The sequence below is a fragment of the Podarcis gaigeae genome (genome assembly GCF_964106915.1).
Source record: "Podarcis gaigeae genome assembly, chromosome: 9".
Taxonomy (NCBI): domain Eukaryota; kingdom Metazoa; phylum Chordata; class Lepidosauria; order Squamata; family Lacertidae; genus Podarcis; species Podarcis gaigeae.
Window position 1 is genome coordinate 21,696,110 of NC_139685.1, and position 24,684 is coordinate 21,720,793.

A 24,684-nucleotide genomic window follows, 5' to 3' on the forward strand; every position below is an offset into this window, starting at 1 on the left:
CTGTTTTCATATGAAAGTCATTAGTCTTGCAATCTTCTGTAATAGACTACACTTCAAATCTTATTGATGTTAATATATTTTTTTTATGATGTGGCCAGATTTTTTTAGCAGGAACTCAAGGGAAGTGAGTTCCCTTAACTTTTTAAAATTATATAATTTTTTTTGGGAGAGGGGGTCTGGAACATATACAGTGGTACCGCGGGTTAAGAACTTAATTCGTTCCGGAGGTCCGTCCTTAACCTGAAACTGTTCTTAACCTGAAGCACCACTTTAACTAATGGGGCCTCCCGCTGCTGCTGTGCTGCCGCTGTACGATTTCTGCTCTCATCCTGAAGCAAAGTTCTTAACCTGAGGTACTATTTCTGGGTCAGTGGAGTCTGTAACCTGAAGCGTTTGTAACCCAAGGTACCACTGTACACCCAATGCCTGAGCCAAAAATCCACCTATAACTGTAATCAATAAAGTTGTGGCTGTTTCTAATCCAGATAATCATCTGCTTGAATTTATTAATCACATCTTACATTTAGCCACTGCCCAGGGGGAGGGGGGACAGGTGATGTCACTGCAAAAACAAACAAATAAACAAACAAACTTTGTGGTGAGTTCCCTCACCCTTTTCCAGAAAAAGAGCACTGGATATAAGGTAAAGGTAAAGGTACCCCTGCCCGTACGGGCCAGTCTTGACAGACTCTGGGGTTGTGCGCCCATCTCACTTAAGAGGCCAGGGGCCAGCGCTGTCCGGAGACACTTCCGGGTCACGTGGCCAGCGTGACATCGCTGCTCTGGCGAGCCAGAGCCGCACATGGAAACGCCGTTTACCTTCCCGCTAGTAAGCGGTCCCTATTTATCTACTTGCACCCGGAGGTGCTTTCGAACTGCTAGGTTGGCAGGCGCTGGGACCGAGCAGCGGGAGCGCACTCCACCGCAGGGATTCGAACCGCCGACCTTTCGATCGGCAAGTCCTAGGCACTGAGGCTTTAACCCACAGCGCCACCTGCGTCCCGCACTGGATATAACCTATCTGTAAAATAGACAAATGAGATACATTTCATTTTTTCTTGCTATGTAGTTATATATTCTACACAATTATTAGAAACTTCTGGCCGCCATCTGTCCTGACAATTCTCTTAATTTTCATGACCTCAACCTCATGGAGCAATCAGGACTCTGTTTTATCAGGTTCGCCAGTGTGAATCTCCTAGGCACTGAACCCAGATTGAACCCCACACTGAGCCTGAAACTATCAGCCAAGAACCACTCAAGGAGTTTTTAAGCTGAAACATTCAGAGACAATTCCCCCATATACCAGATTTCTTTTTAAGTCTCCAAACTCTTTGGAGACCTGAGAAGAATAGACTGGAACGAGAGGGATTAAAAAGTCTCTGTTGAGTTCTATAGCTGGGCTGTGTGCACATTACCAGCTTAAAATGCAGCTAGGTTGTTCTTTTTCTCAAAAAAGGCAAACACACAGCAATTCTGAAGCAAAGAGGGCAAGGTCCTTACCTTGAACAGAGCCTTGAAAAACTCGGTAGCTAAGGCGAATTTGTTATACCACATTGCCTGACAAACTTTCTGATCTTGCTGGTGAGACAATGTTTTAATATGAAGCCTTTTTCAACAAAATGGTACCCAGATTGGAGAAGGAGGGGCTTGTTCAGTTCTGTTTATTTCGGTACTCCAATCATATTTATCATTATTGTGACCAGAGGGCAACTGGATGTTTTTATGACAACATTTACAAAACCTCATCATTTTTTTAAAAGGGCCATTGTGGTTTAAGAAAACACAGCAGTATTTTCTGCACACAGCTACAGCGGAAGATTAAAACTATTATTCTTCAGTCTGGCAAGGAAATCACTCACATAAAAACTCAACACTCTCCTGTTGGACTTCTCTGCGAGTTGGAAACGCATCTTAAGTAGTTTGGATAAATTGTCAACTTGAATTTTTGCTCTGATATTAAAGTGCCTTGAGCAAAAAGAACAAGTTAAGGTTAATCTCTGTTTTGCTTTGTTTCTTCCAGAAATGTCCTCTATGAACTATATCACAACTCATTTCTGTGAATCGCTGAACAGTTTGCTAAATTCAGTGTAGCATCTCTTTAGGTTAAATTGCTCAGTATCCATTTCTGATGGCAGAGTAGCCACCCCTTTGGCCTGTTGCAGGGTTTTGACAAAGTCCCTTATCAAAGACTCATGAGCAAACTAAGCAGCCAAGGGTTAAGAAGACAGGTCCTCATGTGGAGTGGTAACTGGCTAATGAACAGAAAGCAGTCCCTAATAATACTAAAATCTGGGATCATTCAATGAAGATGAATGATGGAAGATTCAGGGCAGATTAGAGTAAGTTCTTCTTCACACACTGCAAAGTGCATTTACTTCCACACGATGGGAAGATGTTCAGCAACACAAATGACTTAAAAGGGAAACAATTTCACTATTCCCTATATTGTTAAACGCCACCCAAATCTCCACAATGGTGTGAGATTCCAGGGGTTTTTATGGTACTTATGCAAGGTTTGTGTTTTCTTTGGAGAGGTACCTTTATCATACAGTGGTACCTTGGTTCTCGAACTTAATCCATTCCGGGAGTCCGTTCCGACTCCCAAAACTGTTTGAAAACCAAGGTGTGGCTTCCGATTGGCTGCAGGAGCTTCCTGCACTCAAGCGGAAGCCGCGTCAGACATTTGGCTTCTGAAAAACGTTCACAAACCGGAACACTTACTTCCAGGTTTGCAGTGTTTGGGAGCCGATTTGTTCAGCAACTAAGCCGTTCGAAAGCCAAGGTTTCACTGTATATGTGTTATTTACACATAAAGACAACCTGGACCTATGATGGTGGGTTTCAAAACACTACGCTCCAAGAGGATACTGCCTCTCCTATTTAACCTCCCATCCATTTCCTATATCTGCAGCTCTATGAGCTTCCTTCAATAATCAGGATGCTGAAAAGTATGATTCTGCTAAATACGGGTGTCAGGTGCTGGTGTGGTTGCTCGAGAGCAAACAGGCAAGACTCCAACCTGTCTTTTCCAGGCTTCATTATCAGTACAAACTATCTTACAGTGCAGAGTGTCACAAGTCCATGTCTGCTCAGTCGCTAGCAGAATCTTATAGGTCCTTATACCTTCCCCAGCATAACAGTCCTGTGACCCCCATCCTTCTCCTCCTCTCTCTGCGCGTAAACCTACTATGCAACATGGGCGCTGGCAAAGGGGGACTTGCCTCCTCTCCCCTTTGCTCAGGCTCGGTGTTGAGGCTCTCCCTAGCATCTTCTGATCCCTGCGCCCCTTCCCCACTGGAGGTGGGGCTTCCCTCCTCGCCAGAGGAAGAACTGCTTCACAAGATCTTTGGAGGCTCCCTGTAACACAACTGCTCTTCCACCTCTCGCCTCTGAGCTGATGGCAGTTCCCTGACAATGGGGCAGGCAAATAAAGGCAGTCATTGGATCAGGATTAGCTCTGTGCCACAGGACAGCCTATTTATCCATCACTACAGTATGAGGCTATCTATTTATGATAACTTTTCAGCGAGTTGAAGGCAGTATGATACCATCATAAATGGCTATGGTACACACATTCACCCACCCACCCTTTTTTAAAGGGCCAAACAGGTAGTGCAGGTTTTTGTACTGCTTCCAAAACCTGCAAAACCTGTTGGTCAAAGACTACACCAAGAGAGGGCTAAAAAGTGGACATATGTAATGGGCTGATAAATCATACAGTGGTACCTCGGGTTAAGTACTTAATTCGTTCCGGAGGTCTGTACTTAACCTGAAACTGTTCTTAACCTGAAGCACCACTTTAGCTAATGGGGCCTCCTGCTGCCACTGTGTCAAGGCAGCGCGATTTCTGTTCTCATCCTGAAGCAAAGTTCTTAACCTGAGGTACTGTTTCTGGGTTAGTGGAGTCTGTAACCTGAAGCGTCTGTAACCCGAGGTACCACTGCCTTCAAGCCTGTGAAAAACCTATAGATACAGAACTTCAACTGTATGCTTTATTGCATGTTAATCACCTATTTTTGTGAATATATTCCACATAAGGAAGAGCAGAAACCTAAGAGATTTGAAGGAATTTGCACTTATTCATAACTATTCAAAATTACTTTTGAAGACCAACAGAGGTTTGAGACAGAAGTATCTGGGGACATTCTGATGCTTATGTATATAAGTGGCTAGTTTATAGAAAGTACTTATTTCTTTATACCTAGCATTCCATTCTGGTTATTTTTAAAGCCCACCCCCCTCGCAGGTCAGCTATCGCAAGAACTTCGCAACTTTCTGTAAAGAAGATCTGTCACACTTCTCTGACAGCTCTGCCGTGCTCCCAGCTAAATTGTATAATTAATGTCTCGTGAATATTTTGATTTGACTGATAGGCACCATCTTTGAACCTAATATTAATTGACTTTTATTTCAGAGGCAATTCATTTCAACAGGAACTCACCTAGGAGAAATTAATTTAGGAAACCACTCAAAGGGAATATACTCATCCTCTGTGCCAGAAATAATGCAGATGAGCTTGACTTTTTAAAGAGAAATTACCATAGTTCGAAACCTTTTCAGGTCGCTTTGAAGAGGACCGTAAGCTATGTATTCCTTTGAAATTGTTTGACATGAAAGTCTCTCATAGAGTTTGAAGCCCAAGTCGTCACTTGAGCATGATAAGTGTCTAGCAATTTAGCTCCTCATTTTCAGCAACGCCTCCCTCTTCTCTTCATAGCAGCATCCCATTATGCTTACCTACAATAACTCAGTAATTTTACTGCCCCCCATTTCTCTGTTCTTAATATAATCCTGCCCTTGATTTCCCCCTCAGACTCTACCACCCTCGGCTGCCATCAACATCTCCTGTTAGCTTGAAACTCCCCATAAAAAATCCCATTTGTTGTTGTTGTTTTTTAGTCGTGTCTGACTCTTCGTGACCCCATGGACCAGAGCACGCCAGGCACTCCTGTCTTCCACTGCCTCCCACAGTTTGGTCAAACTCATGCTGGTAGCTTCGAGAACACTATCCAACCATCTCATCCTCTGTCCCCTTCTCCTTGTGCCCTCCATCTTTCCCAACATCAGGGTCTTTTCCAGGGAGTCTTCTCTTCTCATGAGGTGACCAAAGTATTGGAGCCTCAGCTTCAGGATCTGTCCTTCCAGTGAGCACTCAGGGCTGATTTCCTTCAGAATGGATAAGTTTGATCTTCTTGCAGTCCGTGGGACTCTCAAGAGTCTCCTCCAGCACCATAATTCAAAAGCATCAATTCTTCGGTGATCAGCCTTCTTTATTGTCCAGCTCTCACTTCCATACATCACTACTGGGAAAACAATAGCTTTAACTATACAGACCTTGGTTGGCAAGGTGATGTCTCTGTTTTTTAAAAATCCCATAGTGGGCTATAACCCCATCCCTATTCAGTCATCATTCTCCATGCAATTGTAATTGTGTGGGGGGAGAGGGGGGGAGCAGGGCCACGCACACAAGCTCTGTTGGAGGGATAGAAATCCTCAGGCTGAGAAGCCAAGTGCAGCCCTCCAAGGCTCTGTATGGGGCTCTCGCCAGGCCACACCCCCTCCTCACAGGCCACACCCCTCACTGGACTTGCTTGGATGTTTTCTGCCTGCCTGAATGTGTCTTTCTACTTGTTTGCCGAGATGGAGGATGAAGAGGTGTGTGTAGAAACTAGCCTCTCATTGGAAGGAAAATTCACACAAGTCACTCTGCCCACCTTTGCCTCAGGCCCCTCCTTCTCCTGGTATACGGCCCCTGTAAAGTTGCCCAGAAGGGAATATGGCCCTCAGACTGAAAAGGGGTCCCATTCTACCATCTACACATTGGAAGAGTATATGCTATAGGTGCTGTCTTTTCCCATGATTTGGAGCTCTGTGCAATAATAATACATGTAATAATAATAATAATTTATTATTTATACCCCGCCCGTCTGGCTGGGTTTCCCTAGCTACTCTGGGCGGCTTCCAACAAAGTATTAAAATACAGTGGTCTGTTAAACATTAAAAGCTTCCCTAAAAGCTTCAGATGTCTTCTAAAAGTCATCTTCTCTTTGACATCTGGTGGGAGGGCATTCTACAGGGCGGGTGCCACTACCGAGAAGGGCCTCTGCCTGGTTCCCTGTAACTTGGCTTCTCGCAGTGAGGGAACTGCCAGAAGGCTCTCGGCGCTGGACCTCAGTGTCCGGGCAGAACGATGGGGGTGGAGATCAGGGTTTGAAACCCCATGGTAAGTCTCCATACATACAGAGCAATCTTCCTCATTACAGGCACACCCCCCCCCATGCAGATATTGGGAAGGAGCATGAGAGAAGATGCAGGGTAGCAGACTGTCCAACTTTTTCAGACCCCAAACCAGGATGTGCATCTTCTCCCAGGTGAGTCACATGACCTGCACCTCTCGCGCGCTCTGAAAGAAGCGCTATTTTCAGGATGAGATTTTAGGTGGAACCCAGTAACACATGTTTTCGGGTGCCACGCAATATAGGGTCCGAAAAAGTGTTTTGAGGGGCAGGAGCACAGCACGAGAACATGTGGGGTCACGGCACCCAAAATGGCTGCCGTAATAATGCATGGAAAAAATGAGATGCAGTATTTACTCCAAGGCACTTGGCAGGTATAGGGTGGTGTTAGTATGTGCAGCCCTGCCCCCTTTCTCTTGACAGGATCACTCCTTAACTGTCAATCATAGCGTGGATTTAAAATGAAGCCAGCCACTATATTTTCTATATACTTTTACCAATTCTAAGTAGAAGTACATGTTAAATATATGATTTTTATGCAGTAAGAAAAACCATCTGTTGCTTCTCTTCCCACACCCCAACTTAAAATAAATTGTGTAAATCACACTGGCTACTTCAATGAAAACTAGCAAGGTCAATGTGAACATTAAAAGCGCAAGAGGGCCTTCAGAAAACAAAAATAACAGAAAACAGAACACAATGCCAATTCATGTTCTTTAAATGTGACTTTTGTGCCGTTTCCATAGGAATTTGTTGTTGCAAGATTGACGGGACATAGATGGTATCTTATGATTGGGGGCATCATTGATGGAAAACGGAGAGCCGCGATTGAGCGGAAACCACACTCTCCAAGGTAACAAACCTTTCCTCCATTTTACAGAAATAGATGTATGTCAGGCCATAGCAACAGCAGCCTGGCAGCAGAAAAAATGAGCTACTGCTGAGTTGCAATAGCATTTGGTAGCACGGTAGATCTCATTTTTAGTTTTGCTCTGCAGGTTTCTCAGGGACACAGCAACAATGAATAGGCAGGCCCCACCAGCTGGTCCAAGGATATGTCTTGAGAAAACAGCTGGCAGACATCCACGCTAAGAGTCAGGGAAGATGGCAGTGGATCACTACCAATTCAAACACAATTAGATTTCCATTGCCAATTTGTTCTTGCTGTTTAGTCGTGTCCAACTCTTTGTGACCCCATGGACCAGAGCACACCAGGCACTCCTGTCTTCCACTGCCTCCCGCAGTTTGGTCAAACTCATGCGGCTAGCTTTGACAACACTGTCCAACCATCTCGTCCTCTGTCGTCCCCTTCTCGCCCTCAATCCTTCCCAACATCAGGGTCTCTTCCAGGGAGTCTTCTCTTCTCATGAGGTGGCCAAAGTATTGGAGCCTCAGCTTCACAATCTGTCCTTCCAGTGAGCACTCAGGGCTGATTTCCTTCAGAATGGAGAGGTTTGATCTTCTTGCAGTCCATGGGACTCTCCAGAGTCTCCTCCAGCACCATAATTCAAAAGCATAAATTCTTCGGCGATCAGCCTTCTTTATGGTCCAGCTCTCACTTCCATACATCACTACTGGGAAAACCACTTTAAGCAAGTTTAAAGGACTAGCTAAGAAACAACATCGCCTCAGAAATATGCATGCATGTTCTTCGTTTGTAGGCCCACCACTATAACTGGCTCTTACCAAGTAATTGATTAATCTACTCATTAAAGCAATTAAAACCTTGCAGTCCTAATTACATATCACATATAAATGCCACAGAGATGGGTGTTGCTTAGAGTTTTCTCCCCAGATGCCAACATGCATTGGGTTCACTCACTCACTCTCCCAAAATACGCACAGATATAAATACAACTAAAATGTTTCTGGGTATTTGGCAGGCTGGAAATTCTTTTGACAAATTCTCTTTTTTGGCTTGCTTCCTCTAGAAGCACATTTGGGAGCTGACACTATATTCACAGCTCCTGAGAAAGAATCACACCTTAGTCGCCAGTTGAAAACTAAAATAAAATACTGCTGTGTATTTGCAGCCTACGTCTAATCTTTTAGAGATGGACATGTTAACTGCTACCAGTATGACTGAGTGGCTTTGGGACTGCAGGCTATTAATATGAATACTGGGATTAATATTAATGACAGCGTAACATGTTCTTGAAACTTAAGTGAACAGGACCCTGTGCAAGTACCAGCAGGGTATATAAATATATAAAGCAACACCACACAAGCGGGAGGTTTTTTTCATCCACATCTACGCTATCAGGCTAAAAAAATTCTGTGCATGCTGCTTTTCAGAGAAAAACAGAAGCTAACAAAGTATTTCAAAAACACTTTCATTCCCTAAGGAACCACTTACACATTGTTTGCTTTTTAGCAAACAAATTTAATACATCATAATACTACAGATGTTGGGACGTGGGTGGTGCTGTGGGTTAAACCACAGAGCCTAGGACTTGCCGATCAGAAGGTCTGCGGTTCGAATCCCTGTGACGGGGTGAGCTCCTGTTGCTCGGTCCCAGCTCCTGCCAACCTAGCAGTTCAAAAGCACATCAAAGTGTAAGTAGATAAATAGGTACCGCTCCAGCATGAAAGTAAATGGCGTTTCTGTGCGCTGCTCTGGTTTGCCAGAAGCGGCTTAGTCATGCTGGCCACATGACCCGGAAGCTGTATGCTGGCTCCCTCGGCCAGTAAAGCGAGATGAGCGCCACAACCTCAGAGTCGGCCACGACTGGACCTATTGGTCCTGGATGCCTTTACCTTTAATACTACAGAGCAGGACCAAACTGCAGGTGTTCCTAGATAAAACCAGCTCCCTATTGTTGGTACTGAACACCTACAAAATTAGCAAAGATGTATAGAACTGCTTCAAACATATGTTGGAAGTGTAAGGAGAAGGAAGGCACATTCTACAATATGTGGTGGACGTGCAAGATTAACAAAAGCATTCTGGGAGATGATATATAATGAGTTGAAAAAACGTTTAAAATGACGCTTGTGGAAAAAACCATGAGCTTTTTCTTACTAGGAATTCTAGATGCAGAGACACCAAGGGAGCAGAAACAATTATTCATGTACGCGACGACAGCAGCGCGGATAATAAGACAGAAAGAGGATAAAGGCCCCACCAAAGAGGAATGGCTGATGAAGATGGTGGACTACGCCGAAATGGCAAAAACGACCAGGAAGATCAGAAACCAGAAAGATAGAAACTTTAAGAAGGAATGGGAATTTTTTTACAATTTAAGAGAACACTGTAAACAATTAAAAACTTTGGCAGGCAGAATTTGAGTAATGCTTGTAATATATTAAAAACTAAGGTAAAAATTGCTTATTATTTTTAAAATAGAGAAATTATGTAATGCAGGAGGAAAATTTTGATTATGGAGACCATGAGGGTGGGGAAGTCTGAGGATTCAGGGAACCCTAAATGTTGATGATTATGATTAATGTTTGAATCCAAATGTAGAGTGTAAAACGGAATGAAAAAAAGAATGAATGAATGAATAAAACCAGCTACCTAGATCCACTGCAATCAGAGTTCAAGCCTGGTTTCAGAACCAAATCAACTTTGGGCGTACCTTTATCATTAGAGAGTGTTGGGGAAGCGAAAAACTAAAAAATAGAGTACGAGACTGGCTTCATTATTACCAAATAATGGAAGCATATAATTTGGACAAAAAAAATGGCTTCCAGGTGGAAAAATCAAAATTGGAATCAGAACTGTTAGATCCCAAAATTAAGAACTTGTCAAGAATGTATAACTTGCTGTTGAAATGGAATACTCTGGATGAAACGGTGAAATCAGCTATGATTAAATGGGCACAAGATGTTGGACATAATATTATGATGGCTGACTGGGAACAGTTATGGACCACAGGTATGAAGTTCACGGCATGTAATGCCTTAAGAGAAAATATAATGAAAATGATCTACAGGTGGTACATGACACCAGTCAAGCTTGCAAAAATTTATCATTTGCCTGATAATAAATGTTGGAAATGCAAAGAGACTGAAGGTACATTCTTTCACCTTTGGTGGATATGCCCAAGGATTAAGGCTTTCTGGGAGATGATCTATAATGAAATGAAAAAGGTATTTAAATATACCTTTCTGAAGAAACCAGAGGCCTTTCTCCTGGGCATGGTCGGCCAATTGGTGCCAAAGAAGGATAGAACTTTCTTTATGTATGCCAGGGAGAAGAGTCGGTGGATGAAGATTGGAAGAAATTTAAAGACTATTTACAGAAACATTCTAAAACTAATGAATGTTAGAATGATGTTGGAGCGAATTTATGTGGTTTTGGCAGAAATGTTATAAAGGTTTAGGAAAAAACGGACTGTTAATTGGTGAAAGGAGGGAAAGTAAAGTTACATTAATATTAAGATAAATTACAGGACAAAAATTGGAAAAGATGGGAAGGATTTGCTGAAATAGCTAACCGAACTAGAATACAAAAAAGGGAGGTGTCAGGAGGTCAAGGAAACAAGCTAATGAAAGATAAGTTATGGGAAGAGTTGCTGTGTTTTTTAATTCTTTGTATTTTTCTGTTCTTCTCTTTTTCCTTTTTTTTCTTTTTTACTTATTGTGATGTGTTGATTTGCTTTTGTTTATTATGGTGTTTTTACTTTTGCTTTTTGTAACCCTTAAAACTTTAATTAAATATTATTATTTTTTTTAAAAAAGAGAGAGAGAGTGTTGGGGAAGCATGACCCTGTTACTTCTGCTTATGATAACATTGACTTTTGAAGAGCAACTTTTAACTACGACGACTTTCATTTTACATACCCATGAATAAGAGGACATTTTGTAGAAAAAGAGGACATATGGCAACCCTACGAGTTTTTAGATGTGTTGTAAGCTGCCCAGAGTGGCTGGGGCAACCCAGCCAGATGGGTGGGAGATAAATAATAAAATTGTTGTTGTTGTTGTTATTCTGCCCTTTGAGAAGGATAAGCTCAAGGGAGGTGTATTGGAAATGTGTAGAGAAATTCTGTGATCACAAGGAGGTAAGTGGACCATCCAACAATTGATGCCTTCTTTATGGCCTGTGTAGGGGCTTGGAACTGCTTAACGGTCAGCTATTGCAATATTTTGGTCCTTTCAGGCTGCATCCTTTGAGAAATTACTTTTATATGAGAATGTATTAGGCCATGAGAGGGAACACGGACTTAAATGTCAATATTAGAGAGCGAAGCTGTTGACATAGCCTTGAATTACAAGAACATGAGATGATCTCTTGGCAGATTGCCAAGTTCTCATGGTTAACTCCCCGTGGCCATGGGAATCATGGGTCTAGGAGACCCACACTAACAGAGTAAGGGGGCAGCTCACCAACCCTTTAATGTTCCTGAATATGATTTAGGATGACACCACTGGTACGTCCCAAGGCTGACCAAAGGAACATGGTTATCAAGCATGGTTATCAAGCATGTTCCCAGGTGTAACAGTAAAATATGAGTGACTGGAGCACTGTTACACAGAGAAAGACAGACTAGGAATCATTGTGCATCAGCCAGACCCAGATCCAGGGAAGACCGTTTGCTGTCGCATCCAAGGATTTACCAACAGCACATACGATGACCTGGTATTAACATTGCAGGAGCCTGTCTCTAGTACTAAAAGAGTGTTAGAATTAATTTCGGACTTTGGTCGGGTGGCAGGATTTAAGCTGAACAAACAAAAAACTAAGGTTATAGCAAAAAATTTGACAAGTACAGAAACAGATGAGTTTGTGAAAGAAACAGAATTAAATGTGGTTAAAAAAGTAAAATACCTAGGGGTGTATCTGACCTCCAAAAATTTGAATCTGTTTAAGGACAACTACGAGAAATGTTGGTTAGAAATCAAAAGAGATTTGGAAACATGGTCAAGATTGAAACTTTCCTTGTTGGGCCGAATAGCAGCTATAAAGATGAATGTATTGCCAAAAATGTTATTTTTGTTTCAGACCCTACAGGTCGTGGACAAGGTGGAATGCTTTGGAAAGTGGCAGAGGGATATTTCTAAGTTTGTTTGGCAGGGCAAAAAGCCCCGAATAAAGTTTAAGATACTAACTGATGCGAAAGAAAGAGGGGGATTTGCCCTGCCAGACTTAAGGTTATATTATGAAGCTGCAGCCTTCTGCTGGTTGAAAGATTGGATTTTACTGGAAAACACTGATGTCCTAGATCTGGAAGGGTTTGACAATGCTTTTGGGTGGCATGCATATTTGTGGTATGACAAGGTTAAAGTGCACAAATTGTTTAAAAACCACATTGTCAGGAGAGCAATTTTAATGGTCTGGACAAAATATAAAGACTTATTGGAGAGTAAGACTCCGAGGTGGCTCTCACCGGTGGAGGCCAAGGCACGTAAGAGACCTAATATGGAAGCCAATTGGCCTAAATATGGGGAAATTATTGAAAAGATTGGAGACAATTGGAGGCTGCAGAGCTTGGAAAAACTAAAAAACAAGGTGCGAGATTGGTTGCATTATGCACAAATTCAAGAGGTTTTTAAAGTAGACAAGAAGGTTGGATTCCAGGTGGAAAAATCGAAACTAGAGACAGAATTGTTAGAACCAAAAAGTAAACTACTTTCGAGAATGTATAACCTGCTGCTTAAATGGAATACTCAGGATGAGACAGTCAAATCCGCCATGATAAAGTGGGCGCAGGATTTGGGGCATAACATCATGTTTGAAGACTGGGAAAGGTTATGGAACACCGGAATGAAATTTACGGCATGTAGTGCCTTGAAGGAAAACATTATGAAAATGATATACCGGTGGTACATGACCCCAGTCAAGCTTGCTAAGATATATCACCTGTCTGATAATAAATGCTGGAAATGTAAAGAGGCGGAAGGGACATTCTTTCACCTCTGGTGGACCTGCCCGAAAGTGAAGGCCTTCTGGGAAATGATTCATAATGAATTAAAAAAGGTACTGAGATTTACCTTACCTAAGAAACCAGAGGCCTTCCTTCTGGGCATGGTGGACCGGAGAGTGTTTAAGAAGGACAGAACTTTTTTTATGTATGCCACTACAGCAGCAAGGATTTTGATTGCAAAATACTGGAAGACACAAGATTTACCCACACTGGAGGAATGGCACACGCAGTTGATGGATTATATGGAACTGGCCGAAATGACTGGCAGAATCCGAGACTTGGGAGAAGAAACATTTGAGGAAGATTGGAGAAAATTTAAAGACTATTTGGAAAAACATTATAAGTTGTATGAATGTTAAAAAATGCACCTTTTAGGAAATTCTAGCTTCAGTAATGTTAAATTCAAGAAATGGAAATTAAGGTACAAGGAGCCAGAGATAGAAAAATGAAACAACTTTATTGTGTTAAAATGAAAATGTACATGATTTGGGTTATAATACATTTGAAATTGGGCAACATGATAAAAAGGAAGATACAATAAGTATTGAAATAAGTTAACAAATTGCAGACGTTATGTATCACAGAGAATGCAGGGTTGGGAGGATGTGGGGAAGTCCAACAGATTTGGAAAAAAGGGTAAGAAAAATTTGTAACTTTTCTTTTTGGCTTTTATAACACGTTCTTTATTCTTTTTTCTGTACTTTATAAAACTAATAAAAAATATTATATAAAAAAAAAGGATTTACCAACAGCACATAAATGCTTAGCAGCTTATGTGCATTTTTGTCTACCACTTGCTATATTGCTAAAAAAAACTTGTAATTTCCCCCAAAAACATGCTCATTGCTTCCTGAATCCCTTGGAAAAACAGGAGGCAGACAGAGCGCCATCAGGGCCTACCGCAGTCAGACAGTTGTCTCTCTCCACAGAGCCAATGTACACCATTTTTTCCCTGTGGGAAGGATGAGAACAAGGAATGCAGGCAGAAACACTATCAGGGTCTGCACCAGTCAATCAATTAATAACGACCGCTCCCCACTTAAAACGGGGGGCGCCCTTTGCGGGGACGCGTGCAGCCCTGGATCTGGAGTGGCCCCATAAGCATAGGCTTTGCCTTCCCTCAGGTGGGATACCTGGAGGTCCCCGCCTACCCCAGTGAGTTGTCCAATCCCACCTGGGGGAAGCGTTGCCAGGGAAACCAGGCCAGGTAGGGGGATGGATTACCTGCCCACACAATAGAGGGTGGATCTTAATTGGTAATCCTCACTTGGCTCCAGAGCTTCTCCCACCCTACCCACCCTCAGTTAATGTCTTCTTTTGCAGGTTAACTTTTCTTCATAGGTTTTGCAGGTTAACCTGTCTCCACAGGTATGCGGGCGCTGCTACGATAAGGTCGCTGTTAAAGGGCCGGAAAGGAATTTCCCTGCATTGGCAGGTTTCGCCTTTCCCGTAGCAAAACGTCACAACTTTGGCGGTATCAGGCCTTGGGCGGAATCCTTTAGTCCATCTTCCTCTTTGCGGCAGCGATACCAGGGTTCCCCGTTAAAGGGGTTTTTGAAGGGAGGCTTTGGCCGTACGCCGAAAGGTCGTCATTGCTCTCCCCTGCGGCGGCGTAATGGGGGCGGCTATCTCTGCTTGAACATATGTTCTCCAGAGCCGGCCCATCCCCCCCCACACACTGGATAACCCTGATGCTCCCTAGGTCCCCGGCTGGGGACTAGGGAGGGAGAACGCCCAATGCCTGAGCCAAGGTCTACCCACATTTGAAATTTAATAAAGTTGTGGCCAATTTAATCCCATAGCACGTTGTCTAGAGTCGTTATTCCACATGACGGGGGGGGGGACCACTCGGGATCTGGTGACTCCGCCTGTCCACGCAATAGGCAACTAGCTGACTTCTGAGAGATACGTTCTCCCTTCTGCATCAAATAAGTTGGGACACCCCCAAGTCTCAAAAAAACAATTGTACAAATTCAGCAGCAATCCACTGGGGATTTAGGTAAATTTTCCAAGCATTTTCCCCCAGGCAAAATAAAGTTATGTCCTTTTTAATAACATCTAAGGTAATGGAAGATTGTCCTCAGAATTATTATTGTCCTCAGAATAACACCCTCATATTTGTTCCTGATTTAAACAGAGAAAAAGCCTGTCAAGCCAAACTCACACAAGGATTTATTAGAAACAAAACAGAAAAAGCAATCTCAGGCAGAATGGAGGAGCTGTGTACGTTTCTTCCTGAAACTCCTCAGATTTGCCCTGGGAGCTGCAAGCAGAACTCCTGTTGTTGCTAATGGAATGACAATGATGATGCACCTCTTCAAGTATTCCGGACTCTGAGGAAACGGTTCTGTGGAAAGATCCCTCCCAAATTATTTTGGATTATGTCACATGCCCAAGGCAAATCAGCAGCTTTGTCTGATCAGTACCAGGCTCCTGAGTGTACAGAAATAAAAGCACAGACATGAAACAAGTGGATTTGCAGAACAGGAGGAACCACCTAACAGGAGCCAGCCACTTAGTGCTGATCAATGACTAAAATCTTTTAACTGCATTATACGTCAGTTCAAAATGGAAAGATAATGGGGAAACTGATGAACAAAAACTATGTACTGACAGCAGCTGAGTCAGAACTCGGTGACTATAGACAGCGCTAGACTGCATGTCTGTGGGACATCATGGATTCATTTATTTTTATTTAGAAAAAATGTCTTTGAAAAACAACCTGGCGTGCTTAAAGAAACATGCAACAAATAGACTGATATTTAGTTTCCTAAGTGGAGTCAGGAAGCTCCCTTAGAGGCCCGAAAAGCTGGTCTCCTATTTAAGAATACCAAGTTTCGAACCTGGATGGCTCAGTTGGTTACAGCATGGTGCTGATAACACCAAAGTCACAGGTTTGATGCCCCATGTGGGTTAAACCACAGAGCCTAGGACTTGCCGATCAGAAGGTTGGCGGTTCGAAACCCCATGACGGGGTGAGCTCCCGTTGCTTGGTCCCTGCTCCTGCCAACCTAGCAGTTCCAAAGCAAGCCCAAAAGTGCAAGTAGATAAATAGGTACTGCTCCAGCGGGAAGGTAAACGGCGTTTCTGTGTGCTGCTCTGGTTTGCCAGAAGCGGCTTAGTCATGCTGGCCACATGACCCAGAAGCTGTACGCCAGCTCCCTCGGCCAATAAAGCAAGATGAGCGCCACAACCACAGAGTCGGCCACGACTGGACCTACGGTCAAGGGTCCCTTTACCTTTTACCTATGAGACGGCTGCCTATTCCTGCATTGCAGGAGTTTGAGCTAGAACCACATGGTCCAAGTAACTCTGAGAATAGATCTCATTCTAATTGTCCCTGCTAATTTTTTTTGCAGTTTTTGTTGGCGCCTGATTATCTTGATCTGTTAGGACACAGTAGCAACGGTCCAGCGACCCAGTATGGATAACAGCAGGGAGGTAAGAACAACACTCCTTAAATCTTTATAAAGAGTGCAAGCACATGGGCTACTGATTCATGAGAAGATGGTGCCAAGGTAAGACGTGCTTACCAGAGCACCCTTTCAATTACATGATGGGGTTGGCTTTGCTGCCCCCCACTTTCCCTTTTGTTCTTTTTAAAATTCCTCTTATCGAAGGCAGGGTTGTTTTATGTGTTCCGGCAACCCCAGGAATTTGCACCGTAGAACTTTGTGAAGCCAGCATCGTAAATTAGTTTTCACGAAGCCTAACAGCTTAGGAGCCACCGCCCTGGTTCCCTGTCAGCTGTATCTCCATGTTTTAAAATTTTATTTTAAGGACTTGTGACCTTCAAACCATTTCAATCTTCTAAAATCCTTTTTAATTCCTTTGACTCCCCATATTTTAAACAAACTGAAGGAGGGGGAAAATTGCTGTTGCTGAAGAAGCTACGTTGAAAGAGCACCCTGTTTGGTTCTTGCTTTTTATCTTTTAAGCCTCCCATTACCTTGCTGCCCACAAAGTAGCTGTAGATCAATCTGGTCTGGGTCTTTAATTATTTGATTATTGATGTAAACCTCCAGAATGTATTCTGTATACAGTGGTACTTCGAGTTACATACGCTTCAGGTTACATACGCTTCAGGTTATAGACTCCGTTAACCCAGAAATGAACATCTGCCTGCTGTGTGATTGTCAAAGATGCAAAAACCTTTCTTGAAAAACAGCAGCAACTGTAGATTTTTGTATGTACAGTGGTACCTCGGGTTACATACACTTCAGGTTACATACGCTTCGGGTTACACACTCCACTAACCCAGAAATAGTGCTTCAGGTTAAGAACTTTGCTTCAGGATGAGAACAGAAATCGTGCTCCGGTAGTGAAGCAGCAGGAGGCCCCGTTAGCTAAAGTGGTGCTTCAGGTTAAGAATGGACCTCCGGAACGAATTAAGTACTTAACCCGAGGTATCACTGTAGTTAAAGTTTTTGCCTCTGTCTTCAGTACAGTGGTCCCTCTAGTTGTGTTCTGCTCTGGTTATGGACTTTCAGCTTATGAACGAGGCAAACCCATAAGTTTACTTCTGGGTTCGCCATGCACGCATGCGCAGAAGCAATCTGCACGCTTCATGCATGCGCAGAAGCACTTGATCGCGCCACACACATGCACGGAAGAGGCAATCTAGTTGTGGACTTTTTGGGGTGCGAACGGCACCCTGAAACGGATTAAGTCCACAACTAGAGGTACCACTGTACATTGTATTTTATTTTATTGCTACGGCTAGTGGCTGATGCAAATAAAGATTATTCTGATACGCACGGTCTCTTCCAACTCGTATGATTCTATGAAATGGGACCTGGTTGTGTCTTTCAGACAGAGGATGAGAAGCTAGAACCCCACAATGAATGCACCATGTAGGAGGCTTAGACCTTTGCTTAAGTCACCTCAGGCCCCACCAAATGAAAAAGCCATGCCTGTCATAGAACTTTCAGGAACTTTCAGGAAGATGCCATACCCATCACCAGAAAGATGTTTTCCATTAAGGTAAGGCAAAGGTAAACCGACCCCTGGATGGTTAAGTCCAGTTAAAAGTGACCATGGGGTGCAGTGCTCATCTCACTTCAGGCTGAGGGAGCCGGTGTTTGTCCACAGAAAGCTTTCCAGGTCATGTGGCCAGCATGACTAAAACGCTTCTGGTGCAATGGGACAGTGTGACAGAAGCCAGAGCGCACGGAAACACTGCTTACCTTCCCGCCGCAGTGATACCTATTTATCCTCTTTATTCCTATACAGGTGTGGTGAAGAATGTTTGATAGGGATAACCCCAGCAGCAGGCAGCAAAACCCACCAAAGGAACTCATTCACTTTCTCCTAATCTTCTTGGCGGTTCCCTATTTCTGCACTCTGTGAAACTGAAGCTGAGTTGAAGGGGGGAAAGGGAGATCGCAATTCTTTTCATTACTCACTCAATACTTGTGCTTACAGGGAAGAATATAAATACAGTCCCACCGTTACATTTCTCATTATTATCAGTGGTGTTTTGGTTTGGTTTTTTTAAAGAAAAACCGGTGCCGGTACTCACCATGAAGTTGTTACAGTAAGTGGAACACTTTTAACATGGGGGGCAAAAGAGGTTCTGGTACTGCGTACCCTTGAGTACCCTCAGAAAAAAAAGCTCTTCTTCTTCTTCTTCTTCTTCTTCTTATTATTATTATTATTATTATTATTAATTGAATTTGTATACCGTCCTATACCCCCACCCTAGGTCTCAGGGCAATTGACAGCACAGAGGTAAATATACGAAGCACAAAAAACATAATCAAAATGTTCAAAGCATAATCAAAATAATGAAAATATAATGAAAGCAAGCAAAGCAATATTAATGTATACACACAAATAAACAATGTGCTCTCTAACAAAAGCCCCTAAACGATACTCCCGCCCACAAATACAGAAATCTAAGTAGCATATGACATTTAACAACAATTTAAAACAGCCCCACCTTCCAAAGAAAACAGCACCTACCCAACTTAAAACCCCGTCCCTGTTAAAGCAATACAGTAATGTAAAACCTTTGTCCTCAGTGTGGTCAGGCTAATTTGTGTCTCCAGCGGATGGTGCCTCCTGATAATTTAAGCTTAGCCTTAGTGCGCTCCACTGAGCTCTTCAGGAAAACCAGGATAATGACACCTATAATCTGGTTGTGTTCTGTTGCTACTTTAAAGGCCGTTTCTTAGAAGTCACTGCAGATAAGTAAACATCATAAATACCATTATCTGACCTTTATGTTGCCCAAGTGCTTCAGAAAGCTCATAAACCTGAAAGGCTGGCTTTATAACTGCAACTCAAAGCACATTTTGTGTTCAACTCTCCCCCCTCCCCCGAGGGATGGTCCTATCCTTAACACTGACATTGCACTGTATTGGGGGTGGGATGCATATGCTCTGTGGTGTGTTATTAAGCAGAAGTGGTTTCCATCTGCACAGTGGAAATTGTGTGGCCTATCGTTTTTTAAAAGTTCAGAGGCAGCCTAGAGTTCTCTAGCTAATAACATGTAACAAAGCCTAGTCTAAATTTCCATGCATAAGGACCAGAGCAGACATCATTGAAACTGAAACATAATTGAAATAATTTATTGTCACTTGTACAATTTGTATACAGTGAGATTACATGAGCACTCCCCCCACTCAGCTCTCTTAGTCTTTCCCCCCCCCAGAATATTTATTAAAGTTTTCAATAATAATACAATAAAAATCAAAAAGAAAAAAGAAAAAAATAACAAAAATACAAAAATAAAATAATTAAAAACACATAAAGTTTCCATTACTTATTTTTCATTAACTTATTTCCCAGACCTCCTCATACCTCCCTGTTTTGTATTCCAATTCAAATTGTTAGTTCAGCAAATCCTTATCAGTAAATTTTAACCTATTTCTAAGCCTTTTTTTCCATATTCTCTTAAAGCATTACAGCTGGAAACCATTTAATTTCTATCTGATATCATTCTAACATTCATTAATTTTGCAATATTTCTGTAAATAGTCTTTAAATTTCTTCCAATCTTCTTCCACCGACTCTTCTCCCTGGTCTTGGATTCTGCCAGTCATTTCTGCCAATCCCATATAGTCCATCACCTTCATTTGCCATTCTTCCAAAGTCAGCTCTCTTAGTCTTAATTCGCCTCATTTACTGACACACACACACCAAACCCGAAAGTCAGTTGCCCTGTTGTTATCTTTTCATTCAGCAGCCTAACAGCCCACGGATAGAAGCTGTTCTTTACCCTGTTAGTGCGACTAATCATGCTTCTATATCTTCTGCCTGAGGGCAGGAGATCAAGAAAGTGCCAGCCAGGGTGTGAATCATCCCTGAGAATTTTCCTCACTCTCCTGAGGCAATGGTCTTCTGTGATGTCATCTAGCAGATTCATGGGACAGCCCATAATAAATATATTGTGCTGTATTCACCACCCTCTGTAGGCACTTCCTATCAGTTGATGTCAAACCAGCGTATCACACCGTGATGCAGTATGAAAGGACACTTTCTGTTGTAGAAGGAGATCATCAAATGTTGATTGACATCGTTCTTTCGCAATACTCTGAGGAGATGGAGTCTCTGTTGGGCTTTCTTAACCACCTGGGTTGTATTGATTTTCCACTGAGATAAACTCCTAGGGGTTTAAAGGAAGAGACTCTCTCCACACAGCCCTCCCCATTGTACAGCGGGGCTAGTTCTCATCTCTTCCTCCTAAAGTCCAACACCATCTCCCATAACCCATGCCAAGTGTTATGGGTGCCAGAGAAAATAGCAGTGATGTATTCAGCTTCTCCCACCTTTCCTGTTATGCCAAATACAGTGGTATCTCGCAAGACAAAATTAATTCATTCTGCGAGTTTCTTCGTCTTGCGGATCTTTCGTCTTGCGAAGCACGGATGCACCCTGGTATTAACGGTTTTAAGAAAAAGGAAACAAATTCGCAAGATGTTTCGTCTTGCGAAGCAAGCCCATAGGGAAAATCGTCTTGCGAAGCAACTAAAAAAACGAAAAACTCTTTCGTCTTGCGAGTTTTTCATCTTCCGAGGCATTCGTCTTGTGAGGTACCACTGTAGAGCTTACTGCATCCCTTGACATCACAGCATTCCACTGTGATTCCATTGCCGGGAAGATGGGAGACGATGCCCCTGTCTCCCCGGCAGTATTCCAACACCTATACTATGTTGATCCTGACCAATGCCACTTCCGCCCTCATACAATGTTCTTACACCTAACAAAGCAACGCCATAATTTCACTGAGGAAGAAACCCCAACCAAGTGTCCATCTGGTTGAGAGAGAGAAAAATCCTTTCTGGCCCTGTCAACCAGCAACCCAAAATTGCTCAGTGAAGGCTCTAATCAGAGGGTGGGTGGGCAGGAAGCTCTCAAAGCAAAATGGCTCTAAGCTCCAGGGGAAGCCGCCTTATATAGGCTTTCCCCTCCCCCCCCTGCAGCAAGGGCTCATGGGATAGCTTTTTCCCATGAGCCCATTGCACAGAGAGGATACTGGGCAAAACCTTGCCCAGTATTTTGCTGCAATCTATGGGCCACAGGACCACCGGGCAAAGGTTTCCTTTGCTTATTGGGCACGGAACGGGGCTTCATTTAAAAGCACTGCTTCGTTTATAATAGGTTCCCCCCTTATTATTATGTATTTTTTTCAATTAATGGAGCCTAATATTAAAACATTTAACATGTGTGGGTTCATGAAATCTCTTGAGGTTAAAGATGGGTTCTCGTACCCACAAAGGCTAGCAACCATTCTTCTAGTGAATGAAGGAAAAACAACAGAGCTAAGGGTCAAGTTATGATTTAAGAACTAACCAAGTTATTCACAAATAATTTCAAGTATTGAGAATAACATTTGGAATCGTAAGAGCCAATCTAGGGAGAAAAGAAGCATCATTTAGTGAATGCATTATTCACAAAATTATTGTAAATTATTAATTTCCTTCTGCCAGGTTCTGTGGCTGTCAGGTTAACCCCCCGTCTTTCTTCTTCTTCTTATTTTTAAAAAGCAACTGTTCTCAAAAGTATAAGTTACAAGATAATGAGTCCTGTGAGATTTTTCACATGGAAAAAGTAATCTAGTGTTCCTTTATTAATATTTGAACTTCCAAAAACTGAGGAATAGTATAATTAAAGATGCCTAAAACAATGCTTTATAGAGTAACTGCTTATAACGTTTTGAACTTATATCTATTAGTGTAAAGTCCATTGGACAGTTGAGAATGTTAATGCTACAATGGAGTACAGATGGTGCAAAGATTAGTGTCAGACTAGGCCCTGGGAGATCAGGGTTCAAATCTCCGCTCAGTAACCAGAAGCTCACGGGGTGACCTTTGGCCAGTCATCGTCTCTCAGCCTAACCTACTTTGCAGGGTTGTTGTGGAAATTAAATGACGAAAGGTGGAACTATGTCTGCCACCTTGAGTTTCTTGAGGAATGTGATATATAAATGCAATAAAACAATACAAAATGGACACCCATGGCAACATGCCATTTATACAGCTCAGAAAACCTTTCATAAATAAAATGTCTTCAGATAGCAAGCCCCTGTCATATCATGACAGAAATGCTACTCTATAGAGCCACGCTAGAAGTCCTGTTCCCAGTTGGAGAGTGGGCTTCTGAGTGTCATGTAATTCTACTCAATATGATCCAGAACAGAACTCCAATGTATAGTTAGCAGAATAAAAACTTAGACACGTTGCAGGATTTTCCCCAAAATAGACCAGAGGCAATTGTATTTCAGCTATCAGAGCTTTACTGCTACTGAAGGCAAATGAGCAGAATGGTCACAAATTCAATACATTCAGGATTGGCGCTGTCTATCACGCCTGCTTCTTGGGAGAAAAGCGGTGACAAACCTAGACAGCATCTTAAAAAGCAGAGACATCACCTTGTCAACAAAGGTCCGTATAGTTAAAGCTATGGTTTTCCCAGTAGTGATGTGTGGAAGTGAGAGCTGGACCATAAAGAAGGCTGATTGCCGAAGAATTGATGCTTTTGAATTATGGTGCTGGAAGAGACTCTTGAGAGTCCCATGGACTGCAAGAAGATCAAACCGATCCATCCTGAAGGAAATCAGTGAGGAGTGCTCACTAGAAGGACAGATCCTGAAGCTGAGGCTCCAATATTTTGGCCACCTCATGAGAAGAGAAGACTCCCTGGAAAAGACCCTGATGTTGGTAAAAATTGAAGGCACAAGGATGACAGAGGACGAGATGGTTGGACAGTGTTGTCAAAGCTACCAGCATGAGTTTGACCAAGCTGCGGGAGGCCGTGGAAGACAGGTGTGCCTGGCATGCTCTGGTCCATGGGGTCATGAAGAGTCGGACACAACTAAAGGATCAAACAACAAGAAGAACTTATTGTTGCAGCAGACTTAACTTAAACTTACAATAACGTATAATAAGTCTAACTTTAACACTAAGCATACTATGTATAGAACACCACACCAGAAGGAAGAGAGGTAGAAAGAGAGAGTGAAACCCAGGCGCTGTACTCAGCTTCTCTGAAGGAATAACCCAAACATCACCAATCTTCTGCTTGTTTCTTTCAAGCAGAGAAGTTTCCAGAGCCCTCTTGAATTAAGTAGAATAGGAAAGAGCAATACTTTCTGCTCTAAGAAATGCAAACTGATGCTGAGATCTTTGCAACATGCGGGAGAAACTTCTGTTGCAGACGGCAAGGATCTACTGAGTGTAGAAGGTGGTCTTGTATGTTCGGTGCAGCAGCGTAGCTGTTGAGCTTTCTTTAGGAAATCAAAGTTGGTGAGCTTTTTTCAGGGCAAGCTCCAAATTTCCTTGTGGATGGGACCTATACATTATACAACACTATGGCCATCAGTGATTATCCCTTGCCAGAAATAAGGATGTTTCCCCTTAATTTTTTAATTTAATTAAAGATTCCCTTTGACAAGAACTAGCCAAAATATTCTCTCATGATCATTTATAGGTTTCAAGGAGTCATGATCATTTCTCTCGAAGACCAAGTAAAGCTACATAATGGAGAGAGAAATCTAACTCATTTGATGTTATTCGCCAGCATAATCAAGATAAATGCACCAGTGTTTGCATTTGATATGTCTTTCTAAAATTATGATAAATTGTCATTCAATATTATTTCAATAAATAGAACTTCAATTTGCAGCCTATTTCATAATAATATACTGCATATACTGTACATTTTTTACCTTTTGAATTTACATTGAAGACATATAACAGCGGCAAGTCCATTACTTTATACAAAGAGCACACAAATTAAAGGCTATTATGGTGATAATAGGAAGGCTCTTGGGGTGGGATTCAACCACGTACGGAAAAATTCACATTGCACAGTTGAAGTTGATATGGTGCTCTTGTTTAACAAACTTGCTTCCCTCCAAAACTGGATTATTTGCAATATGCCTGGAAAGCTCAGCTGGTTAGAGCATGGTGCTAATAACACGAAGGTTGCAGGTTCAACCCCATCTGGGACTGCTGCATATTCCTGCATTGCAGGGGGTTGGACTAGATGATCCTCAGGGTCCCCAAAGCACCCTGTGAGCTGTAGTTTGCTAAGGGTGCTGGGAATTGTAACTGTGTTTGGGGCGGGGAATA